Source organism: Heloderma suspectum, chromosome 3, assembly GCF_057233095.1.
Source record: "Heloderma suspectum isolate Gila_16-S chromosome 3, 16-S_ref, whole genome shotgun sequence".
NCBI lineage: Eukaryota > Metazoa > Chordata > Lepidosauria > Squamata > Helodermatidae > Heloderma > Heloderma suspectum.
The window spans coordinates 282,559,926-282,575,200 of record NC_139460.1 but is presented as its reverse complement, the minus strand read 5'-3'; the positions used below and the strand labels follow the sequence as shown (position 1 = coordinate 282,575,200).

The following is a 15,275-nucleotide window of genomic DNA, read 5'->3' as shown; positions in this document are numbered from 1 at the left end:
GAAGAAAAGACATGGGGACGGGGAACCTTTAAAGCCAGTCCTACTGGTAAGCGTTATAATACTGCTAGGTTGCAACACACATGTCTTTGCAGCACATAGAAACTACAAGCACCAGAAAAAACATCATAAAAGTAGTTTGGGAAACAATGAAATATTGAGGGAGAAATAGTGACAGGACAGCAGGTTGGGGTGCATGTTGTGTGTTCTGCACATGAGCCAGTACAGTAACAGAGAAACACATTAATGTAGAGCTCCCAGAAGCTTGTGATGTTGTAAAGGATGATGAAATGCGACTTTCAGCTGGTCTACAGTGCTGACAAAGCTAGAAGCCCAAAGGTAGCATCTGGCTCACATGAAATTGCTGGTGTGATGTGGCATGTGTGAATCCAGAAGTGCACAGGGATGGCCTGGCAGCATTGCTACAGCCTCTGGTGAGATGGGAGATGTAAAGAGGCTTGCTGAAGGGAAGGAGTTGCAGTGGCAGTGGGTGAGCATTATTCTTGGTGCTGTGGACAGTACGTGTAGCCACCTTAATACAAGCAGTGCCCTTTGCCATAACTTGAAAGGCAGTTAGGTTAAATACATTTATAGGTATTCAGCTATCATAGTCCTCAGGGCAGGGATAGCTGGGAAGACTCTTGAGAGATGGCAGTCTCTTCATCTCTGTCTTTGAGTGGCTCAGCAGGGAGGAGCCCTTGCCAAATATGGGGAAGGCAGGGGGCAAGAGACAATAGAAATCAGGAGAGCTGTGATCCAACTAAAAATGGTGCCAACTTATTCAAGCAGGGGGAGTTAGCATGTCAGGCTCCCACTGGTTAAATACCTGCTCCATCTCAGAAAGCAATTAAGAGATGCAGGCTATTAGTTCAGAAATTTAAGCAAGCTCAGCCTTTGAAGTGTGTGTGTGTGTGTGTGTGTGTGTGTGTGTTCAATTGAGGGAGAATTACAATACACATAAAATGGCTGAGATGAAAAATTTATTTAAGCCTGCTTATTTCCTGAAGGAGAATCAGCACGAGAAGCTATGTGTGCGCGTGCTCGTTTGTGCATGGGGCAAAGGCTCAACTTCCATGATTGTTGGAAATGCCAATGCAGATGTTTCATAATCCTTGCAAATAAAGAAAATAAAAAACCATGATCAAATATCTCAAGAAGAGTAAAGCACCAAGCAAGGTAGCTTTGCATCTGAATGCTACAAAATGTATGATAAACTCATGGGCCTACAATTGGACATCATATATAAAGAACCTATGCATGGAAAAAGCAACGACAAACTTCCCATCTCTGTATGAGGCATGTATGTCAGTACTCCCCAACCAGTCAAAAATATTACTAAATGCAACAATTACGGACTTGTCTTTCTAATTAATACTGACTCTAAACTATTTACTTCCCCTTGGGGGAAGAGAGTATGAAGCAACCTTCTCCAACCTGACTCCCTCCAGATGTGTTGGACTACAACTCTCAGTTATGTTGGCTGGTGGGAGTTATAGTTGAACACATCTGGAGGATGCCAGGTGGGGGAAGGTCAAAGTCAATCTGCCTGGTTATTAAGATCTGCCACTGAGGCCCTTGTAGAGGTACCCTTACCTGTGGAGGTAAGGAAAGTGGTGACCCTTGTTGTTGTTGTTGTTGTTCAGTCGTTCAGTCGTGTCCGACTCTTCGTGACCCCATGGACCATAGCACGCCAGGCCTTCCTGTCCTGCGCTCTCTCCCGGAGCGTGATCAAGTCCATATTCATTGCATCGGTGATGCTATCTAGCCATCTCATCCTCTGCCGTCCCCTTCTCCTTTTGCCTTCAGTCTTTCCCAGCATCAGGGTCTTTTCCAGGGAGTTTTCTCTTCGCATTAGGTGGCCAAAATATTGAAGCTTCAGCTTCAGTATCTGTCCTTTCAATGAGCACTCAGGGTTGATTTCCTTTAGGATGGACTGATTTGACCTCCTTGCAGTCCAGGGGACTCGTAAGAGTCTTCTCCAGCACCACAGTTCGAAAGCATCCATTCTTCGGCGCTCAGCCTTCCTTATAGTCCAGCTCTCACAGCCATACATTACTACTGGGAAAACCATAGCTTTGATTAGACGGACCTTTGTCGGCAAGGTGATGTCTCTGCTTCTTACTATGCTGTCTAGGTTGGCCATAGCTTTCCTCCCAAGGAGCAAGCATCTTTTAATTTCATGGCTACAGTCACCGTCTGCGGTGATCTTGGAGCCCAAGAAAGTAAAATCTGTCACTGCTTCCATTTCTTCCCCTTCTATATGCCAGGAAGTGATGGGGCCAGATGCTATGATCTTAGTTTTTTTAATGTTGAGTTTCAAACCAGCTTTTGCACTCTCCTCTTTCACCCTCAACAAGAGGCTCTTTAGATCCTCTTCGCTTTCTGCCATTAGGGTGGTATCATCTGCATATCGGAGGTTGTTGATAATTCTCCCAGCAATCTTAATTCCGACCTCTGATTCATCCAACCCGGCATTTCTCATGATGTACTCTGCATATAAGTTAAATAAGCAGGGTGACAATATGCAGCCTTGTCGTACTCCTTTCCCAATTTTGAACCAATCGGTTGTTCCATGTCTGGTTCTTACTGTTGCTTCTTGACCCTCGTACAGGTTTCTCAGGAGACAGGTAAGGTGGTCTGGTACTCCCATCACTTTCAGAATTTGCCACAGTTTGTTGTGATCCACACAATCAAAGGCTTTAGCGTAGTCAATGAAGCAGAAATAAACGTTTTTTCTGGAATTCTCTTGCTTTCTCCATGATGCAGCGAATGTTGGCGATTTGATCTCTAGTTCCTCTGCCTCTTCTAAAGCCAGCTTGTACTTCCGGTAGTTCTCGGTTCGCATACTGCTGAAGCCTAGCTTGTAGGATTTTGAGCATCACCTTGCTGGCATGTGAAATGAGCGCAATTGTGCGGTAGTTTGAACACTCTTTGGCGTTGCCCTTCTTTGGAATTGGAATGTAAACTGACCTTTTCCAGTCTTGTGGCCACTGTTGAGTGTTCCAGATTTGTTGGCATATTGAATGCAGCACTTTAACAGCATCATCTTTTAGGATTTTAAATAGCTCAGCTGGAATACTGTCATCTCCGCTAGCTTTGTTGTTACTAATGCTTCCTAAGGCCCACTTGACTTCACTCTCTAGGATGTCCAGCTCAAGTTCAGTGACCGCACTATCATGGCTATCCGGGACATTCAGATCTTTCCTGTATAGTTCTTCTGTGTATTCTTGCCACCTCTTCTTAATCTCATCTGCTTCTGTTAGGTCCCTGCCTTCGTTGTCCTTTATCATGCCCGTCTTTGCACAAAACGTTCCCTTGAGATCTCCAATTTTCTTGAAGAGATCTCTAGTCTTTCCCATTCTGTTGTTTTCCTCGATTTCTTTGCATTGTTCATTTAAGAAGGCCTTCTTGTCTCTCCTTGCTATTCTCTGGAACTCTGCATTCAGTTGGGTATATCTTCCCCTTTCTCCCTTGCTTTTCGCTTCCCTTCTTTCGTGAGCTACGTGTAAAGCCTCATCAGACAGCCACTTTGCTTTCTTGCATTTCTTTTTCTTTGGGATGGATTTTGTTGCTGCCTCCTGAACAATGTTACGTACCTCCGTCCATAGTTCCTCAGGCACTCTGTCTATCAGGTCTAATCCCTGAAATCTATTCCTCACCTCCACTGTATATTCATCAGGGATATGATTTAGGTCATACCTGAACGGTTTAGTGGTTTTCCCGACGTTCTTCAATTTAAGCCGAAATTTTGCAAGAAGCAGCTCATGATCTGAGCCACAGTCAGCTCCAGGTCTTGTTTTTACTGACTGTATGGAGCTTCTCCATCTTTGGTTGCAAAGGACATAATCAATCTGATTTCGATATTGACCATCTGGTGACGTCCATGTGTAGAGTCGCCTCTTGTGCTGTTGGAAAAGAGTGTTTGCTATGATCAGCATGTTCTCTTGGCAAAACTCTATTAGCTTTTGTCCTGCTTCATTTTGTACACCAAGGCCATGCCTGCCTGTTATCCCGGTGATTTCTTGACTTCCTACTTTAGCATTCCAATCCCCTATGATGAAGAGGACATCTTTTTTTGGTGTTAGTTCTAGAAGGTGTTGTAGGTCTTCATAGAACCGATCAACCTCAGCTTCTTCAGCCTCATTGGTTGGGGCATAGACTTGAATTACTGTGATGTTGAATGGTTTGCCTTGGATTCATACTGAGATCATTCTATCATTTTTAAGATTGTACCCCAGTACTGCTTTTCCCACCCTTTTGTTGACTATGAGTGCTACTCCATTTCTTCTAAGGGATTCTTGCCCACAATAGTAGATATGATGGTCACCTGAATTAAATTCGCCCATGCCTGTCCATTTTAGTTCGCTGATTCCCAAGATGTCGATGTTCAATCTTGCCATCTCATGTTTGACCACCTCCAGCTTACCTTGATTCATTGATCTGACATTCCAGGTTCCTAAACAATATTGTTCTTTACAGCATCGGATTTTCTTTTCACCACCAGACACATCCACAGCTGAGTGTCCTTTCGGGTTTGGCCCAGCCGCTTCACTCTTTCTGGCGCTACTTGGAAATACCCTCTGCTCTTCCCCAGTAGCATATTGGACACCTTCCGACCTGAGGGGCTCATCTTCCGGCGTCATCTCTTTTAGCCTTGTGATACGTTCCATGGGGTTTTCTTGGCCAGAATACTGGAGTGGGTTGCCATTTCCTTCTCCAGTGGACCACATTTTGTCAGAACTCTCTGCCATGACCTGTCCGTCTTGGGTGGCCCTGCACGGCATAGCTTATGGCTTCACTGAGTTACGCAAGCCCCTTCGCCAGACCCTTGTTAGGTCCCATATTAGTTACATCATCTGGATTTTGCCATTCTCTCCCCAAGAAGACTCTAGCCTTATACAGTGTTGGCTCTAGGTGACAACCTTTTTATTCACCTAGGACTTTTAGGCCTTGAGCTTTTATGCATACTCTTAAAGACAATCCAGCAAAATTTTCTTTGGAGAGTTTACTGGAGTCCATCTAGGCTGTACCAAAAGGCATGCAAACAATAGCAATCTGTTGGAGATGTGACACTGAGAAGGGCACTTTATTACACATCATTTGGTCTTGCCCAGTAATGCAACCCTTGTACAGAAGTATGTAGAAGTTTAAATAGAATTCTCTTTATCCTTAAAATTGTTACCAAATTGTAAGGGTTAAGATGTGCCATTGGTGATGAGCAGAGTCTTGTTACAAACTTGGAAAGATACATTTACTTGTAAAATTGACTGTTTGATTTGAGGACATTTCTGCCCTTACACTCAGGGAGGAAATATTGTATAATTTAAAAATGAAGCCAGACACTACTTACTGTTCTATCTCTATAAGAATTGTCTTGGGATCTTTGACGATACCTGCAACCACCACCAACTTCTTTTTAAAAGATGTAAATGCATGAATGAGACATAACACAAACTACCTCTGCTCCCCCCTTCATTTATACTTCCTTTCCCAGCACATTTTTTCTCCCCTTGCTTCCATATCCTTCCCCCATAAGCCTCCAGTTTCTTAACTGTGACATTCCATATTTCAAGCTTTTTGTTTGTTTAATTATTTGCTTGCATATATGATAAGCTAAAAGTTATATAATAATAATTCTGGGCCAGATTTGGGATTTGACTAAGCACCAGCTCATTTCCTCTCTGCTTGTACCCAGTACCTTGCTGCTCAGTCCTTGGCATGGCAAATGTCTCAGAGAGGGCCCAACAACTGGGTCTGTTGATAGAACTGGGTCCAGTTCTGGACACTGCACTTAAGAAGAATGTAAACAAGATGGAAAACGTTCAGAGAAAGGCAACAAACGTGGTCAGCAGTGTGGAAACAAGTCCTATGAAAAAAAGTTAAAGGAAGCGTTTATGGAAGATTGAGAGGGGACAGCATCAGGGCCTAATGCAAATTCACCTGCCACACCTACTCTGGTGCTGCTTTTCCAAATTCACCAAACATCTGGGTGGTCTTCAGGATTTTATTGAAGATACTGCCAACTTTGGGGATACTTTTTTCTAACCCTAGAATTTCTAATCCTAGAATTGCATTCTGAATAAATTACTCTGTGTGTGTGTGTGTGTGTGTGTGTGTGTGTGTGTGTAAAAGACCAACATGTCTTTTTAATAAGGTGCTGATGTAATGCTTAGCCTTGCTTTTGCAAATGTGCCTTCTGCCCTTCTAAACTAATGTTACCTTCTGGGCTCACCAAACACATGCTAATTATCTCTTCTGTGTGTGACCATGCAGAGATCCTGTGTGCAGCTGTTTCTGTTCCTTACATACCACACTGCCTCATATGAGAAACTGTGGACAATAATGAAGTGTTATTACAGCCCCCCTCACACCAGTAACTCTCTTTCTGATGTCCAGTTCAACTCCCATTCTCATAGCCCTGCACTGGCTTGTATAAAAGAGTTGTTGCTGCAAATTGTTCCCAGTGTCACAACTCACTATGTATACAGAATCCTTGTGGATATCTAATGCTCCATGGGGCCAACCACACCATTTCAGAACTTGAGGAATTTACATAATATGTCTACAGTAAGTATCTCCTTTGTTAATTCAGATCTGTTAAATTCCCCAGAAGCTTTGTCACTCATCTCAATGTTGGTGTTGTCCAAAATATCTTTTCACTTATTTTAGAGTTTATGGCTTTCTGTATCTACTGAGAAAGCAAAACTTTGCTAATGGCTGTACTTGCACGATTCCTTGTCCATTCTGAGCAAGACGGGGAAGAGAAAACATATAAGAGTTTCAGCTTGGCTTGCTAGCTGAAAGTTATTAGGATGAAGTCCAAATATATATCTTGCCATTTCAGTGGTTAATTGAGCCAAATCAATTTCTTCTACAAAGGTGTGCTAGGGAACCAATATACAAAAGCCTTTATGCAAACCCTGAAAGGGCAAATCATAATTACAGTATTTCTGTGTCAGAGAGGCAGAAGGTAGCTTGAGCTATGCTGGCTTCCATTTGGACTTCAAGCTATTTGCCACAATTGTATTTTTCAACTCTATTCCATATATGTGTCTGCTGATACACACACACTCCAAAGGCATTTGGGGGGAAAGGAAATCTTAGAATGCTTTCATATGATCAAGTGTTTCAGAAAATGTTCAATGTACTTTGCAGCCTCTGGGGGGAAAACAACAAAAGAATCCATTTTCAGTGAACTCAGCACAGCTTGAGGGATCCTGTGTTAAATCTCAAGTCTGTCAGGGACATTTTGCCTTGGCAGTTCTTTTACAGTGTTATATGAGAAGCGTTCAGAAGTCTGTCAGTGTTGGTGGTATGGAAGAAAACAGGGACAAATTCCAACTTCGTTAATGTTGTGGTTCTTCATTGGTAGTCACTGGGAATGTCTGCATAGCTTGGCAAAGAGCTTCTGCTTTCCTTTCCATTCTTTATTGCCAGACATCACTGGCTTTTCGCTACTTTGCTAAGTGGGAGTACAGAGAAGCTACCTTCTAAGTCTTCAGAGCAACTGTCTATCGAAATAAAAGCCAGTTCTGTCCACTCTCCCAACATTCTGTTACTCCTAGAGTGATCAAGAAACAGATCCCGTGATGGGGCTATAAAAATAGGAGCAGGCTGTTGGGGTCTTAATGGTTGGGGTCACCAGGTCAGGGAGTGACACAAGCTCTCCAGAGTCCATCCCTTTACTTCCTTCTACATAAATGAACAGTTGCCATTCTCATTCATATGGGAAAAACTAACACACTGCATGCAGCTGGATCAAAACCTGTCCACTGGTTGACCGGGCCACAACCAAGACGGAACCCATGATGGGAGAACGCTCCTCCTGAAAGCAGGTCCAGGACTGTGGGGAATGGGCAATATGTTTCCAAAGTAGGATGTGGAATGGGGGTACAAAGCATTTCTCCTGCCTCACCCATCCCAAATACAGCTTCTAGCTGTGAGAGGAGGGTTTCCTTGCCTTCCTTCTTGGGGCCTGGAGGCTGTGGTTAGTTTAAGGCATCAGGGGTCAGGGCCAGGTTTGGAAATGTAGATCTGGTCATGACCCTTGTTACACCTATGCCAATGGCCACATAGGGAATGTGAGAGTGGAGGAGGAACTCTCCATCCACACCTCCTTGCCACCCCACTAACCATAGAGACCACTGCCATTCCATCAGATGGACTGGGTTGGTGGTAAATTTTGAAGAGCATGCACTCATCATGATAGTTTTCATAGCAAGGCCCCTAGGGAGAATCCAAAAATGCAGCGTTGAACCTTATCAACAAATCAGTTCTAGCAGTTTCCATCTTCACCAGGAACAGGCCTTTTGTAAAGCTAATGGCTCTTAATTCCCCATCCAAGACCAAGTCACTCCAAAATACTTCGCATTCCAACAGGGGTAGCTCACAACTATGTATTGTTGCTGGGAAAATCTACCCCTGCCCCTGCTCCTGTGAGCATTTCAGCTAAGCTCAGAGGGAACAGGGAAGCCTGAGCAGATGACGTCATAGTCCCTGATAATCAATACATCCTGGCTGTTTGATCCTGCAAGACCTGGCTCCACTATGCTGGGAAAAACTAGAAATGTTTACTACATTTCTATACCACCCAGTCACCCACAACACTTGATTGGGCATTAGATAGTTACTTAATCGAGATCTTTTGATAAGATCAAAGGAAAAACTGCATTCAGCATTATTTGATGGTTGCAAGAAGTGGAAACTTACATTCTTGGACGTTTTGCAGCATTGCAAAAACAATGCTGCAAGCATTCAGGCTACTACAATCAGCATCAAATGTTACATGATAAAGAGCTGTGGGAATTATTTCTTGCAATCAGCAATCAAGAGGATTAAAAGATCTCTTATGTAGCAGACAGGCAGGCATAATCAGCTGTACAAATGGTCTCGGAACACAACAGAAGCAATACTTGCTTCAGAAGTTCAATCTTTACTAATGTTCTGTGTGAAAAATGGGTGTTAAACTGTAATCATGGCACTTCCAGAGAATTGGAGGCCTCAGGTTTTATGTCACATTGTAACTGGGATACAATTAAAAGGTAGCTTGTTTCCTGTGACATGCCTTTTTTAGTAAGAGAAATAGTTAGGGTGCAATCCTATGCATGTTTAGACAGAAAAAAGTCCTACAGCTCCCAGCATGCCCCAGCCAACATAGCTGGCTGGGGAATGATGGGAGTTGTAGGACCTATTTCTGTCTAAACATGCATAGGATTGTGTCCTAAATGATTAAAAAGGTAGAGCTGTTAGCAAGGGGGGAAAGTCCAAATTTGTCCTGACTACATTGTGTTAATTTATTTACCTTACATAGTTAATTATGTGTCCAAATCTGTATTTTTTTAACCAGTTGAAGATATTTATTAAAATGATTCCGTACACAGTAACAAAATTAATAAATTCTGTTGACAGCTCTGGCCTTTTAAGGAACTCTCATCAAAGCCAGAGGGCTACAGAGCACAGCCACAGCCTGATGGAGAGTGGAAAGCCGAAATTCACAGTGGAGTATTCAGAGCAGATCCAGGGTATAAGAAAGTTTAAGCAGAATGCAAGCACAGCCAAAATAGTTACTGTTCTTTCTAACTCAGGGCTTCACCGCACCAGGCCTTTTATCCTGCAACTTACTGGGGTTTCTAGTTCTGGATTCTTTGTGGGATTAAGATCAGCTCCTTACATGGGCTGACAGAGGCTGTTTGTCTTTCTTGTCAAGTTTTCTGTGAGTTCTGTATGTTTCATTTTACAGCTACTAGATGGTGCTGCTGTTATAGAACCATTACAGAAGTACACAGAAAGTAAAGCGCTTCATAAGTACTCCCTAGACAAAAACTGGACTTTCCCCATGCTTTACAATGGTGGGATAAAGGACCTAAACCCATGGGAAGTGCCACGGAAGTTGCCGACATGTAAACAACCCACAAAGCTCTATGAGTAGCCAATCTTGATCGCACAATATAAGCCCCTAATCTATTTCCATGGATAACCACCATGATAAATATGAAAATGCATCTATTTGATTTTACTCTTCATGGGATTTTTTTGAATTCTGAAACGACATCCACATAATTGGGGTACTTGAGGTCAATGGAGACTTCCTACCCTAAATTGTAAAGAACAACACAACCATATGGCTACAAGGTATTTCAAGGTATCTCAAAAGCATGGCCCTGAAGAAGTTGCTGATATCATATATTGCTTGTATCATCACTTATCCTCAAAATGAAAACCAATTAATAAATGGTTCGGGGGGGGAGGTGAACTCACAAAGATGGCTTTGAAATAGGTCTTCTTATACACAGGAAGCAGAATATTTGCATATTCAGCATTCTGTTATCTTGAAATTATTGAACAAGATATTAATGAAGTGCAGATAATGTACCAAATATCCAATTTAAGTTTATTTTATATATTACAGAAAAGAGCGTATACTAATTCAAGAAGATTCCCTGCACTATATTTTAACACATTACATTGTTTGCTATGATTACGTAATGAAACTGTGCATGCTATACTGCTTGTACTTCCTCTTGGAAGCACCTCAGACTATGTACAAAACTGAACTGTTATAACAGTAGACTGCAGACTGAAAATTAATATCCAGTGGCTTTAAAATGGAAGGGGTGTTGGTTACCACCAGTAAATAAGAAAAGATTTTGTTGTTAATTCCTTCATTTGCTCATTCAAGTGAAGAATAATATTTAGCATTAGGGATGCCAGAGAAATCTACCTGGTTGTGGATGTTGTAGTTTTACTGGTGAGGATAAGTACATAATACCTTCCTTATGTTTGATTCTATCTATTTTAATTTCCACTGGAGGGGGTATTGGGGGCTGGCTGCACAAATTCTTGTGCATGTGTGCATGCTGCTCAGAGGAAAAAAATTTTTTGCAGCATCTGTGTTGAGCACTGGAGGCATCTGGAAGGAAGTATTTTTTGTCCCCTAAATTTCACTAAGGGGCCGCGGTGGCTTAGTGGTTAAGACGCTGAACTGCAGACTGGAAAGTCGGCAGGACAGCAGTTCAAGACCCGAGTGCTGCATGACGGAGTGAGCTCCCGTCTTCAGTCCCAGCTTCTGCCAACCTAGCAGTTCGAAAGCAAGAAATTGCAAGTAGATAAATAGGTACTGCCTCGGCAGGAAAGGTAACAGCGTTCCGTGCACCTCGGTGTTCAGTCATGCCGGCCACATGACCACGGAAGCGTCTTCGGACAGCGCTGGCTCTTCGGCTTAGAAACGGGGATGAGCACCGCACCCTAGAGTCGGACACGACTGGTTGGGGACACCTTTACCTTTACCTTTTAAATTTCACTAAAACCAAAAGAGATTAAGGAAACATAGAGTAGGGGTATAACTTGACTAGCATTATCTATAATAGCTTTTACTTCTAATTTAGGTTAAGAAGCTTCCCCAGAACTTGGTGTTACAACATCTGCAGCTGTATGGCTTCTTTCTCCCAAGACTTGAGGGCATTTCTGGACTTGCTCACTGGTCCCTTGAGTCTTAAAGATCCCTTGTTTGTTTGTTTTTTATATGTGTTTGTACCAATTGGTGTCCAGGACTTGGACTATAAACAGACTTACTAAAAATGGTGCTATTTACTCTCTGTCCTGTTCCTCCCCATAACCTCCATCTGCTTCTTCTGGCTGCTAGGGAAGAACAAAAATGAATGGGTTGGGGATTAAACAAATGAGTAATGAATGAATATATGGTGTGAAAAAACTTTGAGGGAGTACCTCCCCCTATATATGCCTGCCTGAGGACTGAAATCTGTTGAAGGAGCCCTCCTCTGCATCCCACCAGTGAGAGACATACACTATGGTTAGACGTGGGAGAGGGCTTTTTCTCCTGTGGCACCCCGTTGTGGAATGCCCTCCCCTTGGAGGCCTGATCAGTGCAGGCACTGGTTTCATTTTGGCACCAAGTTAAAACATGGCTTTTTACCAAAGACTTTGAGGGCTAATTGGATTCATTGAGTTTTCACACTGTTTTATTGTTTTAGATTTTAAATTGGTGTTAACTAGCTTAATGATTTAATATGTTTTTAGCTATTTAAATTATTTATTGTTTTATACTGTTTAAATTTATTTTATCTGGACGCCACCCTGAGATCTTAATGATATAGGGTGGGATAAAAATGTTTTAAATAAATAAATGAACTGAAATGTCTTCCATCTTAGTTTGTATATAGTCTGCTTTGGGGGATTATAGGGTTAAAATCTTTTGTGTATCTGTCCTGTTCAGTACCATTAAAAAAATCAAAAGTTTAGTTAAACATTATTGGGGTCAGGAGACTGAGGGTTTGCTTGTGAAGCCAGAAAGCGCAGAAGAAGAGGAAATAAGAAAATGGGCAGGAGTTTCAACAGGTCAGAAAGAACAAGGTGTGAAAAAGTTTACTTGGGTTTCGGTGGCAGAATGTCTGTAAAGGAAGAAGGAAAAAAGGTTTGCAACAAGCAACCGAAGGTCAGGGGAAGGATTCTGGAGATAAGAATTTAGGACAAAGGTGAACAAGAGACCAACCCCCTGACTGGTTGGAGAGTGGAAAGAACAGGCTATTTAAAAAGGCAGAATTTATGAGAGGGAGAAAGAAGGATCAGTTTGAAATTAGAGAGAAGCCCAGAATCTTAAAGCAAGGAAAGAGAGCTTCTGCAACTGGAGAACTGGTTAAGAGAATGTTGGAACCAGGACAATAAGTAATTGTGGGAAGGGACTTGGATAAAGCAGGTACACATTCTAGTTAGTTTAGATGGATGTGTTTATTCCTAGTTATTTTATTACCATATTGCTCTTATGCTTTTGTGTGTGTTGCATGTGTGCATCCATTCAGAGATAAAACCTTTTTCCTAGGGATGGTGCAGCGCCCAATTTGGCCCAGGAGCCCACCTGTGCCCCTGAGCCATTCCCACCAAGCCTGTGCTCCCGCTCCCTGCTCAGTGGTCACTGAGCCACCTGCACTCACCCAGGCCCTGTCCTCCAGTGTCACAATTGCCATTTTGCAAAAAAAACAAAACCCAAAACAACCATGGCAATCACGAATATGCACACATAGGGCTATATGCAAAATGGCACCCATGAATCGCCCATATATGAAAGATTACAGGTGTAAATAGCTTATTTATGCTTGTAATCTTGCGTATGTGGGCAATTCACGGCATCATTTTGCATACAGCTCTATGTGCACATATTTGTGCTTGCCATGTTTTTTCACAAAATGGAGATCATAACGCCGGAGAACAGGGCCCGGATGAGTGCAGCATGGTGAGCTCTTTGGTGAGCATGGTGGGGGAGTTGAGCACAGGGGAGTCGAACGGGGGGCAAGGGCTGGGTGGCCACCCGGGGGACCTGGATAGGGGTATGCCTGTCCATCCCTACTTTTTCTCATTAAAAGTTTTTTCAGTAAACATTTAACCTTTGTTGTATGAAACTGTGTGATCTGTTTTCTTGTTGGATTACCCATCCCACACCTATTAGCCAACCACCACACTACCTAAAAGTGGGAACCTGAGACCCAAGGAGTTTTAAGGCTGGTTTTATGAAGGTAGCCAGAGGGGAAAAAATCTACCTGGTGGCAGCAGAAAAGGCTACCGGAAGGGAAAGGCAAAAAGGACTGGGCACATTATTTTGCCTTGGTCCCCTTCCACAAACAGAACATGGCATCACTGGTCCATGACAAAAAGTCATTCAGATCAATCCCCCCCTCCTCTGGTTTTTCTGCCATTCTTTTCACAATGAATGACAAATAAAACTAACTGGGCCATGTGTTCATTCCAGTTCCAGGTCAGATGGAGGCAGCAGCATGCTTGAAATTGTTTTACTTATAGCCTGCTGATTTGGAAACAGGAACTGATCAGCTGAGAAGCTGGGAGCTGGGTTAAAATGACTTCCCCTAGTTTCTGGGTGGCCGTTTCTGATCAGGATCTGCTGGATTTTGTGTTGCTGGTGCTACTTTGAAGGATGACAGAAAGCATCCCCCCCCCCAAAAAAAAATGACTGGCAGCTCTTACTCTTACTTACCTAAAGTTTGGAAACAGGAAAACCAAATGGATCAAATCATTACTCCAGTAAGTCAATTGAGTGCTTTAAGAGCCCTAGAGAAGGCAAAAAGGAGTGAATAGGGAGGTAGCCAGCAGTGTAGTGGTGGCAGGTCGCTCCAGGGCTCCGCTTCAGCACTTTTTTTGAAGCCAGCCCCCAGCTGGGTCGCAGTCTGCTAGGGAAGGAGGAGGGAGCAGAGAGAGTGTGGGCAGCTGCCTCTTGGTCTACTACGCAGAGCTGGCCAGACAAAGGGAGCGAGCGAGAGAGGGAGCCTGAGGGAGTTCTGCAGCCTCCTCTCGCCCCCCCCCTTCTCCTCCTCAGCTCTTGGCTTCTCCGCCCATCCCTGCTCCATGGCTGCGCACCCAGCACACCCGTTCAGGGCTGCTGCTGCTGCTGGCCACAGCAGCAGCAGGAAGGGGGGGTGCTGCCACCATTATGGGGGAGGCCAGGTGGCTGGTTTGTGCCAGTTTTTAGGATTTATCACACAATCCTATGCATGTTTACTCAGAAGTCAGTCCCACTATGTTCAATTGCCAGTTGGGCTTTCTCCCAGGTAAGTGGGAGAAACTGAATTACATTCAATTTAATTTGAAATAAACACCCATTGGATTGCACTGTTAATTCTTGAACATTAATTTCTACAGTAAGCAGAATTGCCAAATGCAACCTGTTCTGTCAGCTACAATGTTTGGTGCAAGGTTGGCATGTATCTGGGCAAACAAACCCTGTAGAGGGAAGGGAAACAGAAAAAAATCAGTTGTGGGGAGAGGAGAAAGAAGGTGTGTGTAGTTCAATCCAGCTGGGTGTGTGGACGTTTCTGTTGCAGGATGGGAGAAATATAATGAAGGAGCTTAGGGAAGGCTAATGGGTAATGTTGGTGTGCTAAGGGGATGTGCAAGGGGGCTGTTTAAATGAGAAGGGCTCATGAGGACTGAGTTGAGAGGGTGAAGCTTCCATAGAGTATCATATTTTGAAAACCTAAAATGTTTGTGTGTGAGTGAGTGAAAAAGATTAACAATCCTGCATTTTTTCTCAGATGTCCAATTGAAATACCCCTGCCTTACTCTCAGCTGCACAGTTTTTGGATCCCAGTTGAAGGCTGTATATCTTACAAGGTTGTACAATCTTAGAAGGGGGCGTGGCTGTGAGGGGGCATGGCTGTGACTGTCACGAAGAGAACCTGTACTTCTGAATTTGCCACTGCACTACTGGAGGTAACTCATTGACACTCTTCATGTTCAGCAGTCACTACAGTGGT

At 43.3% G+C, this 15,275-nt stretch overlaps 1 protein-coding gene across 4 annotated transcripts in view; it reads left to right on the top strand.

Annotated features, from left to right (window-relative positions):
* Positions 1-15,275, top strand: part of DOCK10 (dedicator of cytokinesis 10) — a 293,838-nt gene that overhangs the window by 102,743 nt on the left and 175,820 nt on the right. The window lies entirely within an intron of this gene.